Consider the following 17,519-nt stretch of genomic DNA (forward strand, 5'->3'; position numbering starts at 1 on the left):
TATCTTTGAATCAATGTTGGAATGAAGTTCTGATATTCGTGTTCACAATTAGAAACGGAAAAATAAAATTTAAATGAAGTATTAATTTCGTATTTTAAATGGCAATAAGGCTATTTTCTAATGAAAGTTATTTATATAAGACAAACGTTACTGTGCCTAGGTTAATTGATCAAAGGTGCATCTATAATGTAGGTAGGATACTGAAGTTGTGGTTGTAAAACACCACCAAGCACAACTACGATGCATGAATGTAAGTTTACATCGGCGGCCATTTTTTCAATGTTCAAGTCCGTTCAAATGAAAGGTCGCATCCTCTTTAAAAGGGGGATAATTTACAATAATTGAAACTGTTGACATTTTCCCAGGTAAACTCTTCTCAAAACCCATTTAAACAGAAAAGCTGAATCTTGTGTGGAAGCTTCCTTGGGTAGAGTTGACACAATTTTGTTCAAATCATGATCCCCGGGGTAGGATAAGCCAAATTGGGGAGAGGTGCTCATTTTTTTATTATAGGAATTAATAAAAGTATTCTTCTTAAAATCAAAATCGACTGAAAGCTGTTACTTGTGTTGAAGCATTCTCAGGTCGTGTTAATTCATATTTGTACAAATCATGATCCCCGAAGAAGGTGGGCCATAAGGGTTGGGGTGAAATTTTAACATTGGACATGAATGAGCTCGAGAGAAATTGTTAAAAAACATTTCAAATCAAATAAATCAGAAAAGTAGTTACTTGTGTTACAGCATCTTCAAATATAATAGGTACAAGTTCTTACAAATCATGATTCCTGGAAGTGGGTAGGGGTAACCATTTTTGTGTTGAATTTTAAATATAGAAATATATAAAGGAAAATCTTTTAGTACCCTCTTCCCAAAACTATTTGTCCGGAAAAACTTCAAAACTAAAATTTGTAGTAAGTGATATAAACTTAAAATTATTCTATTCATAGTCCCCGAATGTACACATAGAGTACTTTTTCAGTGTTTATATTCTTTCATATATGAATTAAAGATCGATCATTATCACGTCCAGTAGGAATAGATATACTAGTATCTTGCCTTATGTCCAAGAAATTGGAAATATCATTGTATTCATAACACTTGAATGATCTTTGATTTTAATTTTAAAAAATCAACCTTGTGTCTAGGTTACCATGTCTACGACATTTCCTTATTACTGTGTCAATTCGTACAAAAGTAGCAAATGTAGTTCACACTACTATGGGCTTGTAAGGAAATATATGAAACACTGGAACGACACAGAATGCATGTACACGATTTTCCATTTATGTTTCATTGAAGGTACGAATAAAATGTCAGGTGATCGAAAAATGTTCGCATGGTTGAATGTGCACTGGCTTTCTTTTGGTTTATTGTTAATAATAATAAAAAGTTAACGATCTAAATAAAATATACTGTTTACGAATAATTGTTCCTCCAATTTTATATATTTTGATTTACTATGATTTTCAATGCATAATAATGGGATATTAAACAATTTTCAATCGTTTTGAGTTAGTTAAATGAGTAAAATTCAAGATGCAATTAAATGGACAATCATCGCAATTTTGAAAATTTATTTGGTGGAGTATTTTATTTGGTTTGGAATAATGGACATTGAATACATTGAATACCATCAACTGCATCTGCAACAAATCGGTTAAACCTTGTCTAAGGTGTATACAACTACAATATACAATCATTTATGTTTACTCAATAATAAAACAAATTATAATGAATGCAATCAAAGGTATGCTTAAGGACATGTGAACCTGACATGAAACTAATTGAATAATTGAAAAAATTGTTTAAACAGACTCTAATCCATTTGTTTTTGTCAAAAAAGACATTTTAAGCATATGTTCGTGAGTTCGTTTCCATGGCAACGACCTTCAAACTTACCCATGTTCAAAAAATTAGAACGAGACAAAAAACCTTAAATGCAAATTTAAAATGTCATAAAAGACATATTTACAATTAACTAGAAAACTTTTCTCACCAAAATATTAAAAAGGTTAATAAAATACTCTATTTATCTGAAAATGGATTTTAAGAATTCCTTTTATTTAATCCGCTATTTTAGTTTGAATTTCCTCTGACCACTAAAAAAGTGACATTTTTTGACGTGACCCGAGCTAGAAAAATTGCAAAAAATACAATTTCCTATAATTACACTCTTATTTTTTTAATGTAATTTTGAAGATATGATAAATAGCAAAAAATTAGTAATCAATAATTGGCATGTTCGTGAATTAGAAAAAAAGATAATAACGTCTGAATTTCCTCTGACCTCTATTGAAATAGATGCTACAAACCCTACATGCTGTTAAAAAAAGTTGTATAATTCAGTTTTAAATGGCGATTTCTTTCAACTATAGTTATACTGTGAACCTGCATAAGTTCTTGTCGAACAAAATTAAAGGAGTTGTGTTGTAAATACGGGTGCGTCTTTTAACCCCAAGGAACCCCAAGGAACCCCAAGGAAACCCCAAGGAACCCCAAGGAACCTCAAGGATACCCCAAGGAACCCCAATGACAAAAATTAATAAATTTTAATACCCAAGGGGTCTTATTGGACTTCAAGGGTCACCTCTTAGTACCCCAAGGGTACCCCAAGGAACCCCAAGGAAACCCGTAAGAACCCCATGGAACCCAAATGATAAAGTTATTAACCAGTGATACCCAAGGGGTCTCATTCAAATCAAAGGCTCACCCCAAGGTACCCCAGTGATAGAAATTAATAACTATTTATACCCAAGGGGTCTCATTTGAATCCAAGGGTCACCAAGGATACCCCAAGGAACCCCAAGTATACTCGTTAGAACCCCAAGTAACCCCAATAATAGAAATTAGTAACTAGTGATACCCCAGGAGTCTCATTATACCCCTATACCCCCACAAATGAAGTTTAGGGGGGTATATTGGTTTCACCCTATCCGTCCGTCTATCCGTCTCTCTGTAGATGCAACTTTGTCCCCCCTATAGAATTTTTTACTACTGCATGGAACAGTCTGAAAATTTGTACATATGTTGATCACCATCTGAAGATGTGCACCTGTAATTTTTTTTAGGATCAGACAAGGTTTAATGATTTTATGACAGTTTTCATTTTCCTCATTCTATTTTTTGTTCACTGATGTTGAAAAGTAAGGGAGGTAATCCTTACAGATTTTATTAATTAATTTATAGCATTAAAACACCCTAAAATATATTTATATAAATACATTCAAATGGAGGTTTTTTGTCTTTATGCGTTAACTAAATTCATCTTTTATAAGTATTCTATCAACTGACAATGCAGATTTTTTGTTTGTCAATGATAAATTCTTAGGAGCTGGCTGAATTCATTTGTCCCAAGGGGGCCATTATCTGAGCCATGGTTTAGATGGAGCATGTGTGTATGGAAAATTGATAATCTGTAAAATGGGCAGTGGCTTTGGGGCTAATTTAAAAGGAAATAAATAATATCATTATTAGAATAAAGAAGTGAACTATTTTTAGAAGTTGTTTAAATTTATTAGTCATGCAAGTTGATGAAGTGACCCTACAGGGAATTTAATTTAAATTAGATTTAAAATTACTGTCGTGATATGATTGTAGTGTTTCTGCAATTTTAAAATTGTTTGTAATAATAATTTTCTTTCTTACATATTTTTACATAGTATGGTAATTATGGTAATGTTTTGGGAGTTTATTAAATTTAACAAGCCTGTCAAAGAAAATCATATATAAAGTCCTATGGGATCAATTTTCTGATATGGAGTTCCATTGAACCATAGCAGAAAGTGAGGAAAATTTGAAACAACTAACTGCATCTGTTAAGACTCTTATTAGAAAGATATTCAAAGTTTTATCAACAGAAGAGCATTGCTTGGCTACCGGTATTTCCATTTACTGCAAAGGGTGGGATTATTGTCATTTTGTTGGTTTTTCATTAAAACAATTAAATAAAAAAAAATATCATCAGATACATTAATTTGTAAATATATTACTGTTATACATATGTATTTAAAGTGATAAGTACCCCAAAGAACCCAAATGAATCCCAAGTATACCAATGAAAACCCAAAGGATACCCTTGAGAACCCCATAGATACCTCAATGTTGGAAAGTAAAGGACTATGTGCGGTTTGGTCAAATATCTGCCCCCGATTTCAACCAATTTTTAAATAGTATCGTATAAGAATGAAATCTTCACAAATCATTGTAAAGAGGATGCCTATAACTTTAATCTTGATTTTAGTCATTATTGCTCACTCGCTTTTTATCTATGACGTCATCTAAATGACATAATTCCCGCAGAGTTGCAAACAAATGAAGATATTCTCATTTTTGCTCTATATTTTGCATTCGGAAGTATAGAGCGCAGGTCTGCTCAAGTGCAATTTTAACATATGTTTTACTTAAGATAGTTATACATATTATACTAAAAAATGGTACTTGAGCAAGCCTGCGCTCGATGTTTCCCAGTCGAAAAACCATCGGAAAACACCCATATTTTGCTACAAAACATCAATTTATCAAAATAATGCAATATTCATGACGTCATTTCTACGTTATGACGTCACTGTGGTGATAACCTTTTACACCTTTATTTTCAATATGATTTTAACTATCTTTCATCTTATTTTAAAGCTCTTTCTAAAACTTTGATTTTGGGGGCCAACAATTGCATAAAACCGCACTTAGTCCTTTGATGACCAAGGCCGGTCTCATTAAAAATCAACGGGTCACTCCTGATACCCCAAGGATACCCCAATTATAAAAATTGATAACTATTGATACCCCAGGATACTCATTGGAGTCCAAAGGTCAACTATTGGTACCCCAAGGATACCTGTAGGAACCCCAATTGCAAGGTACCCAATTGATAAAATTTAATAACCACCCCAATGGTTGTACTGTAAAACATATTACTAATTAATACCCAATTACTCAATGGAATATCATAAAAACATCTGGGCAACCCAAGGAACACTTGTGATACCCCAATACATACTGGTATGATAAAAATAATGTTTCTCCTGACTTAAAATATCTGTTCACTTTGGATGAATTTAACAATTAATGTTGTCAAATCGGTTGAAAATCATAATCGAGTACCGTTAATCGGCAGAATTTGTTGTCTCTTACCAACTGATGATCAGCCAATATTGAATCAGTAACAAATTATATCAAATTCATGAAAATAGGGCACTAAATTTCATGTCACCACAAGGAAGTCTGCAATTCTTCCGGTGAACCATTCATATGAACACTTAATATGACAATGTTTCTTCGGTGAAATTTTCAAATGAAGTGGGGAAAGATATTGTTCAGTTACAAAGACCCAAACTTGTTTTACTATTGACATAGGGGGTGTTACCCTTATTGGAGTACTTTTGAGAAAAGACAAGAAGTGATCATGGAAGTGTGGAGTGGGGCTATCTCCCCTTCGTGGGTACAACACAATGGATTGACCCATTATGCGCGCAGAATGTTCACCTGAGAGGCACCAAAATACCTGTTAATTGCAGGTAGACACCCGTTGTATATTGGTGGTAGCTCTTGGACAGGGATTAAAGGGCCAACATAACCCTTTACATGTAAACACAATGGCTTCACCATCACTGTTGCAATATATTTACCTACACCTACATCTCCTTGTTTATTGGTAGACAACCCTTGTGAATTTTGGGTGTCTTCCCACTTTGCTATAATTCTGAAATTTTTATGGGTGACTGTGGGAATGGTGCTCAGGTAAGGGTTTCAAAGAACAAAGGAAATTAATTACAGGTAAATTATAGTCTGTTCAATTATTGACCTTAAGCAAATTTTTAATAAAAAAAAATCACAGGCAGTTTTTTGAGATTATGTTTAATATAAAGTTTAAAAAATTAATTAGATACTTGTAATAGAAGTAAATTTTCATAATTAAAAAGGGTTTGTTCTATCATGTCCCAGAATTTAGAAATATGACATCGTAAAGACAACCTTTTCCTGCCATTTTTGCATTTTTAGCATAAAACAGCTTGTTTTCAAGCAGTTTTTCTTTCAGAAAAAATAGAAAGCATGCTTGAACAAACAAAATATTTTAATCAGAGATGTATCTAGCCAAGGCTAATAAGTGACAAAAAAATTTTCCCTGTTCAAGCATGCCCTCTATATTTCCCATTCATAAAAAGATAAGAAAAATGTAAATTTTGGACTGATTTTGATTGAAATATAGAAATAGCGTCACTTCTGACATCATTTTCTGCCAGTGAGTGCAAAAAAAATCAAATAAATAGGTGAAAAATAAATTTTACATCAACTCTTCTAAAATATAATATAACATATTATTGTACCTGAAACACTTTAAAAAATTGCGAATAATGGGGGCCAAATTTAACTCATATCATATATATAGTTCTTTCGTACTTCAAATCACCATCTACCAGTTGAAGTGGGAAGATGGGAAGGTATCCCATTAAATGAAAGATTTTGTCCTCTCTGTTACAAAAAACGTATAGCCGATGAATTTCATTATATTTTAGAATGTGATGCAATATCACAAGTCCGAAACAAATTTATAGACAAAAATTTTTCGGCTAGACCAAATGTGTTTTAAAGTATTACATATTAGGGTATCCTTGGGGTTGTATGGTGTATCAAGAGTTATAAAATCTGTATGATTAGGATATCTTTTGGAGTTCCTTGGGATTTCTGTGGGGTTCCCTAGGGTTTATAGAGGTTTTTAGAGGCGTGTCTGGGATACCAATGAGTCCCAAGTGGTATCAAGAATTTTTAATTTGAATTATTAGGCTATATCCTTGGGGTTCCATTGGGTTCTATGGGGTATCAAGTTTTATGAATCTGTATTATAAGGGTATCCTTTAAGTTCCTTGGGGTATCCATGGGGTTCCGTGGGATACCTAATGGTGTCTGGAATATCAAAAAGCCCCGAGGGTGTATCCAGATATATAAAATTGTGTTATTAGGGTATCCTTGGGGTTCATTTGGGTATCAAAAGCTATATTACTGGGTATCCTTGGAGTTCCTTGAGGTATCCATAGGGTGTGTCAGGGATAACAATGGGGTATCTGTATTTTTACTATTAGAGTACTATTAGGGTATCCTTTAGGTTTCTTGGGGTACCCATGGGGTTTCCTGGGATACCTTGTGATTTGTCTAGGATATCAAAGAGACCCAAAAAGTATCAAGAGATATAGTGTATCCTTGGAGTTCCAAAGGATATCAAGAGTTATAAAATTTATATAACCAATACATGTATAAGAATATCCCTAAAGTTCCTTGGGGTATCTGTGGGTTTTGTCTGAGATACCAATGAGTCCCTACGGGTATCAAGAATTTAAATTTGTATTATTAAGTTATCCTTTAAGTTCCTTGAGGTATCCTTGGGGTTCTGTGGTGTATCAAGAGTTATGAATCTGTATTTTTAGGGTATTCTTGGAGTTCCTTGGGATATCCCTGGGGTTCCCTGGGATTCTTAGAGGTGTATCTGGAATACCAATGAGTCCCCAGGGTTATCCAGAGTTTTAGATTTGTATTGCAGCGTATTACGGTATCCTTGGGGTTCTATGGAGTATCAAGATTTATGATTCTGTATTATTAGGTTATCTTTGGAGTTCCTTGGGATATCGCTGGGGTTCCCTGGGATTCCTAGAGGTGTATCTGGTATACCAATGAGTCCCCAGGGTTATCAAAAGTTTTACATTTGTATTACAATGTATTAGGGTATCCTTGGGGTTCTATGGAGTATTAAGAGTTATGATTCTGTATTATTAGGGTAGTTCCTTGGGATATCCATGGGGTTCCCTGGGATTCCTAGAGGTGTATCTGGAATACCAATGAGTCCTCAGGGTTAATAAGAGTTTTAAATTTGTATTATTAGGGTATCCTTGGGGTTCTATGGAGTATCAAGAGTTATGATTCTGTATTATTAGGGTATTCTTGGAGTTCCTTGGGATATCCCAGGGGTTCCCTGTGGTTCTTAGAGGTGTGTCTGGAATACCAGTGAGTCCCCAGGGGTACCACGAGTTTAAAATTTGTATCATTAGGGTATCCTTGAGGTTCCTTGGGATTCCTATGGTGTATCAGGAGTTATAAATCTGTATTATTAGGTTATCTTTGGGGTTCCTTGGGGTATAATTGGGGTACCAAGGGTAAGGGGTGACCCTTGCACTCTAATGAGACCCCCTTGGGTATCAATAGTTATTCATTTCTGTTATTGGGGTATCCTTGGGGTTCCTTGGGGTTTCCTTGGGGTTCCTTGGGGTTCCTTGGGGTTAAAAGACGTGCCGGTAAATACTACAACTAATTGAATTAAAAAGGCTGAAAATCCGAATTTCCTCTGATCTGACTTTTACAAAAAATCACTCTGCGCGCTTCATGAAAGTCAACACTGCCATTAATGGTAGTATTTCTAAAAACCAATCATATAAAGAGAAAATGATTCTTTAATTTAACAATTTTTTCACTTCCTAAAGAGTTTATTTTAATGGTAGGCTAATTAACAGAGTGTCATAGTTGTGCATCTGATATAATCAAGAAACTCGTCTCTGTACACAAAAAAGAAAAACATGCATGAAAACTTTAATACACACAATCTTTATTAAGCCTTTGTTGAAAGATTTAAAATACAATCAAACCAAATAAATCACAGGTTTCATAAAAATCATATACTGATTGTAATTAATTTGAATTTCCTCTATCAATCTTTAAAAGTTTTGTCTGATTTGTAAGGTATTGCATTAAAATGGGTGTCTGAAAATAGGAGAATCTTTCAAATGATTACAGGTATAAAATGAAATTTGATACTTAATCATGATAATTCTTTAAATCATATTATCTGATTGGACTAAACAACACTGCAGATTCTGAAATGATTTATGATTTGTCCTTATGTATATACATGATTGTATGCAATCCTATAATTCCTTTGAACTTTGAACCCTTCCTTGGTCCCCATATTGGTCTTGATGCTATTTATAATGTATGATTGAGACTTTATCAGAATGATTATGCAGGGTAATATATTACAATAATTTAATTCTGGTTGTAACGCGGCATTTGATTGGATAGAAAAATTTAGTTAAATTTGTATAACCTGGTTTGCACGTCACAAGACACGTCACAATGCACCAACGTACTAATTCACTTGACGTTACGTTTGAATTTTGAACAGATTTATATCATTTTTAAAAGTAAAACGGACTCAATTTGTACAGCAAATTCCAGAACATTAAATTATAAGGAATGAACTCAATGTCTACCCAAGTTATACTCGTATAACCTGGGTTGGAGCAATTTACGCTTTTTTATAATCCGCTTCGCGGATTATAAAGCGTAAATTGCCCCAACCCAGGTTATACGAGTATAACTTGGGTAGACATTGAGTTCATTTCTTAAATGGTTCAGCCTCAATTTGAACTAAAATATAGAAAATGTGGAAGGCCACACCAATTAAATTTCTTTTTTATCGGATCCTGCATGCTCGTGTTTAAATAAAACTTTACAAATCATATCATTATGGACCGCCTCAAAATTTTGGCTACAAAAAAAAATAATATTATTTTATCGCTAGCCCGCTTGTACCCTTTTCCACTTAATGTCCGACAAGCAAGAAATTATATTGGTGTGGCCTAACTAGGATATGTATATTTTTTTCCATGCAAAAATTATAAAAATATAGATAAGGATAAGTTATAACAAAAAATATTCTTATTCACAAAAATCATTTCAAAAAATATTTAAAATAAAAATTTTACTCAACCATACATTCATAACTCATTCAAAAACTCTGTAATTTAAGAGGACTGATATTTTCTGTGAGGCTTGTTGTATATAAGTGTCATAATGATGATCTCAACTTGATCTACATCAGTAACCTCATCAGGGTTATAAAATAAAACAGACTTCATACAGATAAATGGATGGACAGACAGACACTAATAGACAGAAATGATGATTTGATATACTATGCAATCATCAAATTAAACATAATTATAAACATAAGACATATATTTCAAAAACCAGTTTCTCCACATGAACAGTATATAGCCATTACAAACTTCATTACTGCACTTGGTCAGTATAAACATCTTTTGAATTGATATCTATCAATTGTATTTCTTATGGCATATGCATTATCATAATATATATTCTTTTACAATACTAATTCTTAATTGTATGCATTATATGTCCAAATTATTCATGACTTTTGGAGTTTCAGAAATGGTTTTCAAATCCAAGTAAATGTAATAAATCATAAATGGTAGATTATCACTGGTTTGGTCCAGTTTCATATTTCAGGATATGTTGTGCTGCTTATTAATTGTCTTAATATTATATCATAAATGTTGAAATAAATATTGTCATCCTTAAATTACCAAATAAATGATCCAGGGCATCAATCGGGAAAGGCTTTATCAGGATGAACATAACAGAGACAATAATCTGATTATCAGCTCTTCTCTTCATCACTCATGGTTTCAGTTCTTTACATTAGTCTTATATTTTTCCGCATTGTGTCTTGTATTAGGAATGACCTCGTTAACACATACCAGTGATGTTCTCATCTCTTGGAGGTTTGAAAAGTCTGTATTAAAAAAAAAACCTGATATTACTGGTACCATTACTTATAACATATAAGAAGGACTTATATGAAAGGATGATTTTAAGAATCTACATGTAGAAAAATATATAAAATTCATATAGGCATATCATGAAAGTGTATGCAACATAGACAGACAGAACCTTATATAAATGGATTATTCTATATAAAAATTTGATATCAGGTGAAACTTGTCAACATTTTATTCTAATCTTGAAAATTTAAATTAATGTAAATGTTACTTAACTTGACAATTTCATATCTTATATAACTGTGTGTATTTAGAAATCTTGCGTTTTAATGATTTGAAAATAATGGAAAAAAAATAAGAATTTGTAACAATAATGATCCCAGCACATGAAATCTAAATATGATGTGAGCAATTCTATCAACCGATAAACCATGATATACTAATTTTTCTTTCAACTGTACTTTGATTTTTACAGTTCAATAAAGGTGAATATCAGTCAGCTGTTCAAATGTTTTCACAGTACAGAGAATCAACATTATCAGTTATTGATAGTGAATAAAAGATTAATTCTTCATGTTATGAACTATACTGTATGTGCTAAAAAAATCATCAATACAAACATATAACCTATTCCTTACAAATATACTGTTCAAGCTAATGTGCATGAAAGTGTTAGACTAAAAATATTTTGTGAGTAAATGTTGGTAAATAAGCTTGTCATATGCTAGTGTAAACTCAGGGCCCTCTATGCGGTCAACCTTACCATTTATCATCAGATGGTTAATTTCATTTAAGAAATTCGAACTAAAATTGTGATTATTTTAATTACAAACACTGACTGAATTAACAATGAATAATTTTTATGTTTGAACAAATTAGGATTATTGTGTAGCTATTCTGCATATAGGCTAGGCGATATTGTTTTCACGTGGATAATATACGAGCATAATAATCTGTAACGTTAACATAATACAATATAGCACATGTCATGATAAGACACCTACCATGCTTACTGCTTGCAAATGGCAGGTTTAGATCACAGGGAACTGGTGTATGGTCTCGTCCTTTTTTCCATTCCCTTTTTATGACACCCGACATCAGTTTGTGCTCGCAATATTTGTCATACACTAATAATATCCATCAGTTTTTGTCATTCCGACTTGTTGTTTACATCGAGATTTGGGAAATTACCGGAAATCGGCGCAAGTATGTCGTAAACTTTAAGTTTGTAAATGATTAAAAAAGTAAAACCTCTTGATGTAAATGTTGATATAAATTATATTTTATGCAAATTCATAAACTTACACATTTTATATCACTGTTTTAAACCTTAAATTAAGCAAATAAACCGTCGATGTGAAATACGATTGCTTGTCGCCAGACGACAGTTCGCGTTGCGCAATGAACTTGTTTTTGTCAGGTTCACATATCCTTAATGTTACAGGTTTTCATCAAATCTACATATTCCCAATTGCTTACTTCAAGTAAATATAAAGACATCTAAAAAAAGGATAATCTAACTTTGGTTTTATATACGATATAAATATGCCTATATTTTTTATATATAAAATATGGATACTTTGCGTTTCTATGAAGGAATTCTCTCATAGCTAAACAAATTATCCAAAACAACACCCATTCGAAAATCACATTTGTTCATTAAACCACTTTAAAACGTAAGGTATGTTTCAATCAACATATCTAATGAAACAGTTATCTAAAAAAGATTGACATGTCAGAGTGATTAAATTTGAGTAGGAACTAGATCTATCCAGACAGCCTGGGCATATTAAGTAAAATCAGAAACGTTTGCTGCTTGTCTGGGACTGAAAAAAGACTTGTCTTGTGGTTCATGGCAAAATTGATATCTTATTAATAATATCTAATTGATATCTCTGAAGACAGTCTCTTGTTTTGGATAGTTTTCCTTTTGCATTTCTGTATTTACAAACATGTGCTGATTTTTAACTTGTTTAATCGCCATTATATTGAAAGGCAGTAAAGCTCGCCTGGATAATATTATAAATGTATTTATGTCTACTGAATTCAATTGAATATTAGTATTTGTATATACGTATGCTTAAAAATTGATCTCCGAGACTGTTTACTCTTCTCCAAAAAACATATGCATCCATCGAAAACCATAAAAATCCTCGTATTATTACTAAAGTATGACGATCAGACAATTTACATTGGGATTTTATTCTCATTAAAAAAAAAATAGCCTCAATAGCAAACCAAAACGAAAGAAATTGAACATAAATTTGGGATTTTTTTGTGTCAGCCATGTTATGACGTGAACTTTTGAAATATATAAAAAAGACTATTTAGCTCAACTGAACTTTGTCATTTTTTAACATTTCACATTGATATAGGGGTTAAAAGTGGTCCATTATTTTCCTTATCTTTGAAGTATGCATCAAACGAATAACAGGGCAGTGTAGGGGTATATGGGGCTATTATTTCCCAGTCTCAAATTTGGGCTGTAGGGGTACCAACAAGTTGCTCCTAGGGGTTCTGGCTGATTTCAGGGGTTTATATCTCGCTTGAGATTGACCAGAAGAACTTAGAAACACTAGGATTAGGTCGAAGACCTCAAGAGGTATTCATAATAAGCGTTAGAGGGCACCTTTGACCCCTACAAAGATACAGTTAGCTCACTCGAACTTTGTCATATTTTAGCATTTCACAATGATATATAGGTTAAAAGTGGTCCATTATCTTCCTTATCTTTATCCCTAAATCATTGTGAAATGCTAAAAAATGACAAAGTTCGGATGAATTAACAGGACCTTGTAGGGGTCATAGTTGCCCTTTAACGCTTAATAATACCTCTTGAGGTCTTCCATCTAATCGTAATGTTTCCAAGTCCTTGTGATCAATTTCAACTGAGATATGAAGCCCTTAAATGAGCCAGAAATCCTGGGAGCCACTTGTTGGTACCCCAACAGCCCAAATTTGAGACCGGGAAATAATAGCCCCATAGGTCTCCTACACTGCCCTGGTATCTGTTTAATGCATACTTCAAAGATAAATGAGATAATGACCCGCCTTTCACCTCTATATCATTGTGAAATGCTTAAATATGACAAAGTTCGGTTGAGCTAAACCGACCCTTTTCACTATCATTGTTGTATTCTTCGAAGGTTTACGTCAAAACATGGCTGATACAAATAAATCCCAATTTCACCTTAGGATTTTTGCAATTTTTTACTTCAACATATGGATATTGTTTTTATGAGAGTAAAATCACAATGCTAGGTGTTTATGTTGTTTCTGGGGGAGTGAAAACGCCCGACGATAAATTATTAATCACGCACATGTTAAACTTCGATGAAAATAAATTATCTTCGGAATTCGTCAAAGCTCGTACAAATTATTGACCATTAATTATTTTGATATTAATTAAAATGTGTCGATAATAAAGTAAAATATAATTTTCTGTTCGAGTACTCTCAGTACTTTGATAAAATTCCTTATTGACTGCTAGCTTCTACGGGCTTAGTGGCTGCCGTTAGTGGCTGCTAGCTTCAGCCTGGTACAATTTTTTGCGTAATAACATTGCATTATATTACTATACAAAACTGTGCTGTACACGATGAAACATTAATTTGAAGATAAAGTCTATAATATTCCATTCTATTTAATGATCCTTGGCTCTCAAACACATATATATATATATATATATATAGATGCAAAATATTTTAAAATAAAACTTACCATGTATAAACAGCCCATTACTCTGAGCCACATGATGCCAACAACTTGACAGGGCCTTTGCATTTTCTATAGGCATTGTTTAATACATATATTCCAATCTGTTGACTTCTCTGTTTTGTCTTAAAGTCATTCACATATCGTATATCCGGTAATTTTCGCGATGATATAATTTTAATTTCATCATACATAGATATATCTCTGTAAGTGTAAATCATTTGCATATGTAAATATACAAGCATAAATTTTAAAAATAAATTGGTCGATTTTCCACTGTAAGTATATTTACAGTGTAATTTTGATCGTAGATTTTGATACCCATTTCACAATTATTTCAACCAAAACAAAAACTAGTTCAATCCGTATATAATCAATTTTAGACTTTTTTAAATGGTAAGGCTAGATATACTTATCTCCCTTTTGTGATATTCAAACTAAAAGCTTTATTATTATAATGATGCTTTATTGAAAACTTTGGAATCATTTTTTTTTAGTTTGCTTTGCATACATAACAATTATACAAATGCAATTTAATGCATCTTTAGCTTCAACTTGCTCCACTGCCAAACATGAGTGCGTGTAATCTTTTGAGTTTCAAACTGCTTGGATTCCACTTAAGAAAACTAATCCTTTTTGCAAGAGAACACTTTTAAATTTGAAAAAAGAGCGCGCTAACTTCATCATTAAATCATGTACAGAGTCTTAAATGGGTTTTTTAATTATTTATAATAGCCAGGGTGATCTAATTTTTTACAATCTTTAAATTAGTTTGCCACATATTTTGATTATTTAATCAAGACCAATATTAATGTAAAAAATCCTGGGTCTAAGTGGAGTAACAAACATGGAGAAAAAGAAAATGTAAATATCAAAACAACATGTCAAAAGTTCACAACAGTATTTCCTTATTGCGACACCAAAGACAAAATACAAAACTTAAAAATCAGTCACGAAGGATGACCCCGTCAAGCGCATCCTCTAACGGTATTGTAGGGAGCCAAAGCTATTCCTTTCTTGAACACGTAAAGCTGAACATTGTCTGTAAGGTCATGTCATACCGGCGTATTGCAACATGACATCATCATCAGTAAACAACAAGCATGTTAACTCCAGTTGGATAATCATTGATTAAAGCAAGCCAATTTAAAGATAGACCTCTTGGTAGCTTTCTCTCATTGGTCAATACCGTAATGTCTTACGCAACCACTGACAGATGGAGAAGGAACCAATAAATTAATACATATATTGTTAAATAGCTTTGTTTATATGTTATTCGGTATCTCTGTGTGGTTAAAGGTCATTGTTTTGCTATTTTATCAATTTAAAAAAAGATCCTGAGGCCATGTAATCCATACAAACTGGATGTACATAATAATTAGTGTTTTCAAGATAATGGAGCATTATGGTTTCTTAACCCAACGTATATTTGTACAAACTCTAAAATCATTTTCCAAATGATGTATGACTGAGCAATACTGGGACTACACATTAAAAAGTTTCTTTTTTTACAGCTTGATTTCATCTAAGCAAGATTGTCTTCTGATTTTAACCCCATCTCTAACTTGGTTTCTGAAATAGTGTATACTGTTCAACTTATAAAAAATCACTATGATAACTATACTAACCGTAGTGGTAATTTCTTACTTTATACCCGAAGGATCAAATTCAAGAGAATGAAAGGAAGAAATTAACTTGTATTAAAAGTGGTGTTTACTTTTGCTTCAAATTTTGGATCCTTTATTTAGATCAGAATGTCTCTCGATAAAAATAATCGATATAAGTTTTAATTTAATCTTTTGAAATTATGTTAATTTAGTGTATTACCATCTTCATTGATTGAACAACAAAGAGCCTATGGTTTAAAACAAAGAAAAGGATTGGCTCATAATCACTCGGCAAAATGAGGGGGCAGAAAAATTCAAGATTCTCATTTAGGAAACCATTTTCATCCTTCTACCGTTCTTTTGACAGCTTTATTCCAATTTATTCTGCAACTTGGACTTTCACTACGGTTTAGAATTAGCAGCAGACTGTACAAATATTTTTGTTGTAAATTACACTTGTTTTTATCAATTACACACGTTTTTATCAATTTAAATTACACACGTTTTTAATCAATATTACACGACAAAGCTCAATTCCTTCAAGCTACTATACAAGATTTCCGCGTAGTGCAAAAACGAAAATCAACAAAAAAAATCCACAAAAATCAATTTTTTTACTTTTACTCATACAAATCATCCGTAGACAGAAATATTTAAGAGGAAGTATAAATTAAATAGGTTATCAAATTTAAATATAAGTAGGAATAATTCAAGAAAATGTTCGTCTTAAAGTTTGGAAGTAACCCGACTATCAAATATTGGAAATCGTTAATATAAATTTTTTGTACGCAAAGCAGGAACACTCTGCATTTTAAAAAAAATCTCCAATCAGCAATGCATTGGTTCTTTAAATATTAAAATAATCATGTGTGGCTTTTTAACTTTAAATGTTATCTTTCGGATAACAAAGCAGGTCAAAAAAAATAATCGTGGAAAGTGTTAATTCGTTGTTATTCTGGGTTTTACAACTTTATACATGTATACCCACAATTTTCAGCTTTTGTGGCTAATTGGATTCTAAGAGGAAGATTTTAAAAGATTTTTCTCTATATATTCCTATGTCAAAATTCGAACCAACAACCCCCCTACACCATTGTGGCTCGATCCTATGCTCGGGGTCATGATTTTCACAACATTTAATCTACAGAACTTGAGGGTGCTTTCACATTAGATTCAATTTTCCTGGCAAAATGTTACTTTTGGATAAGATTTCTGAAAATTTCTAAAATATAATTCAACAATTCCTTATCATCTCCCTTAAAAAAAACAGCGTGGTTCCCTATTTCCACAACTTTGTATCCTCTTAGCCTAAAAATGCTTTGTGTCGAATTTGGTTGAAATTGGCCCAGTAGTTTTGGAGAAGATGTTGAAAATGTGAAAAGTTTACAGACAAACGGACGGACAAACAGACGGACGACAGACAAAATGTGATCAGTTAAGCTCACTTGAGCTTTCAGCTTAGGTAAGCTAAAAAGCATATCTTCTTTCCCTAGATGTCTGAACAAAATATGCCAAATGATTTTTTTTTCTCATTTCCTGTTCTTCAGAGCATAAACTACAAGTTAATATCGAGCGCAGCGAGAGGCGGGCGAAGCCTGCCTCGCGTAGCGAGGAATAATGGTAACACACATATA

General features: G+C 32.7%; 1 long non-coding RNA gene across 1 annotated transcript; it reads right to left on the minus strand.

Moving 5' to 3' along the window:
• Positions 1–9,012: 9,012 nt before the first annotated feature.
• LOC117692722 (uncharacterized) lies at positions 9,013–12,003 on the minus strand. The gene is made up of 2 exons (XR_010714125.1): positions 11,569–12,003; positions 9,013–10,578 (listed from the first exon to the last, which is right to left on the minus strand). It is a non-coding gene; the product is annotated as an uncharacterized lncRNA (long non-coding RNA).
• Between the last annotated feature and the right edge of the window lie 5,516 nt (positions 12,004–17,519).

Source organism: Magallana gigas, chromosome 5 (assembly GCF_963853765.1).
Source record: "Magallana gigas chromosome 5, xbMagGiga1.1, whole genome shotgun sequence".
Classification (NCBI taxonomy): Eukaryota; Metazoa; Mollusca; class Bivalvia; order Ostreida; family Ostreidae; genus Magallana; species Magallana gigas.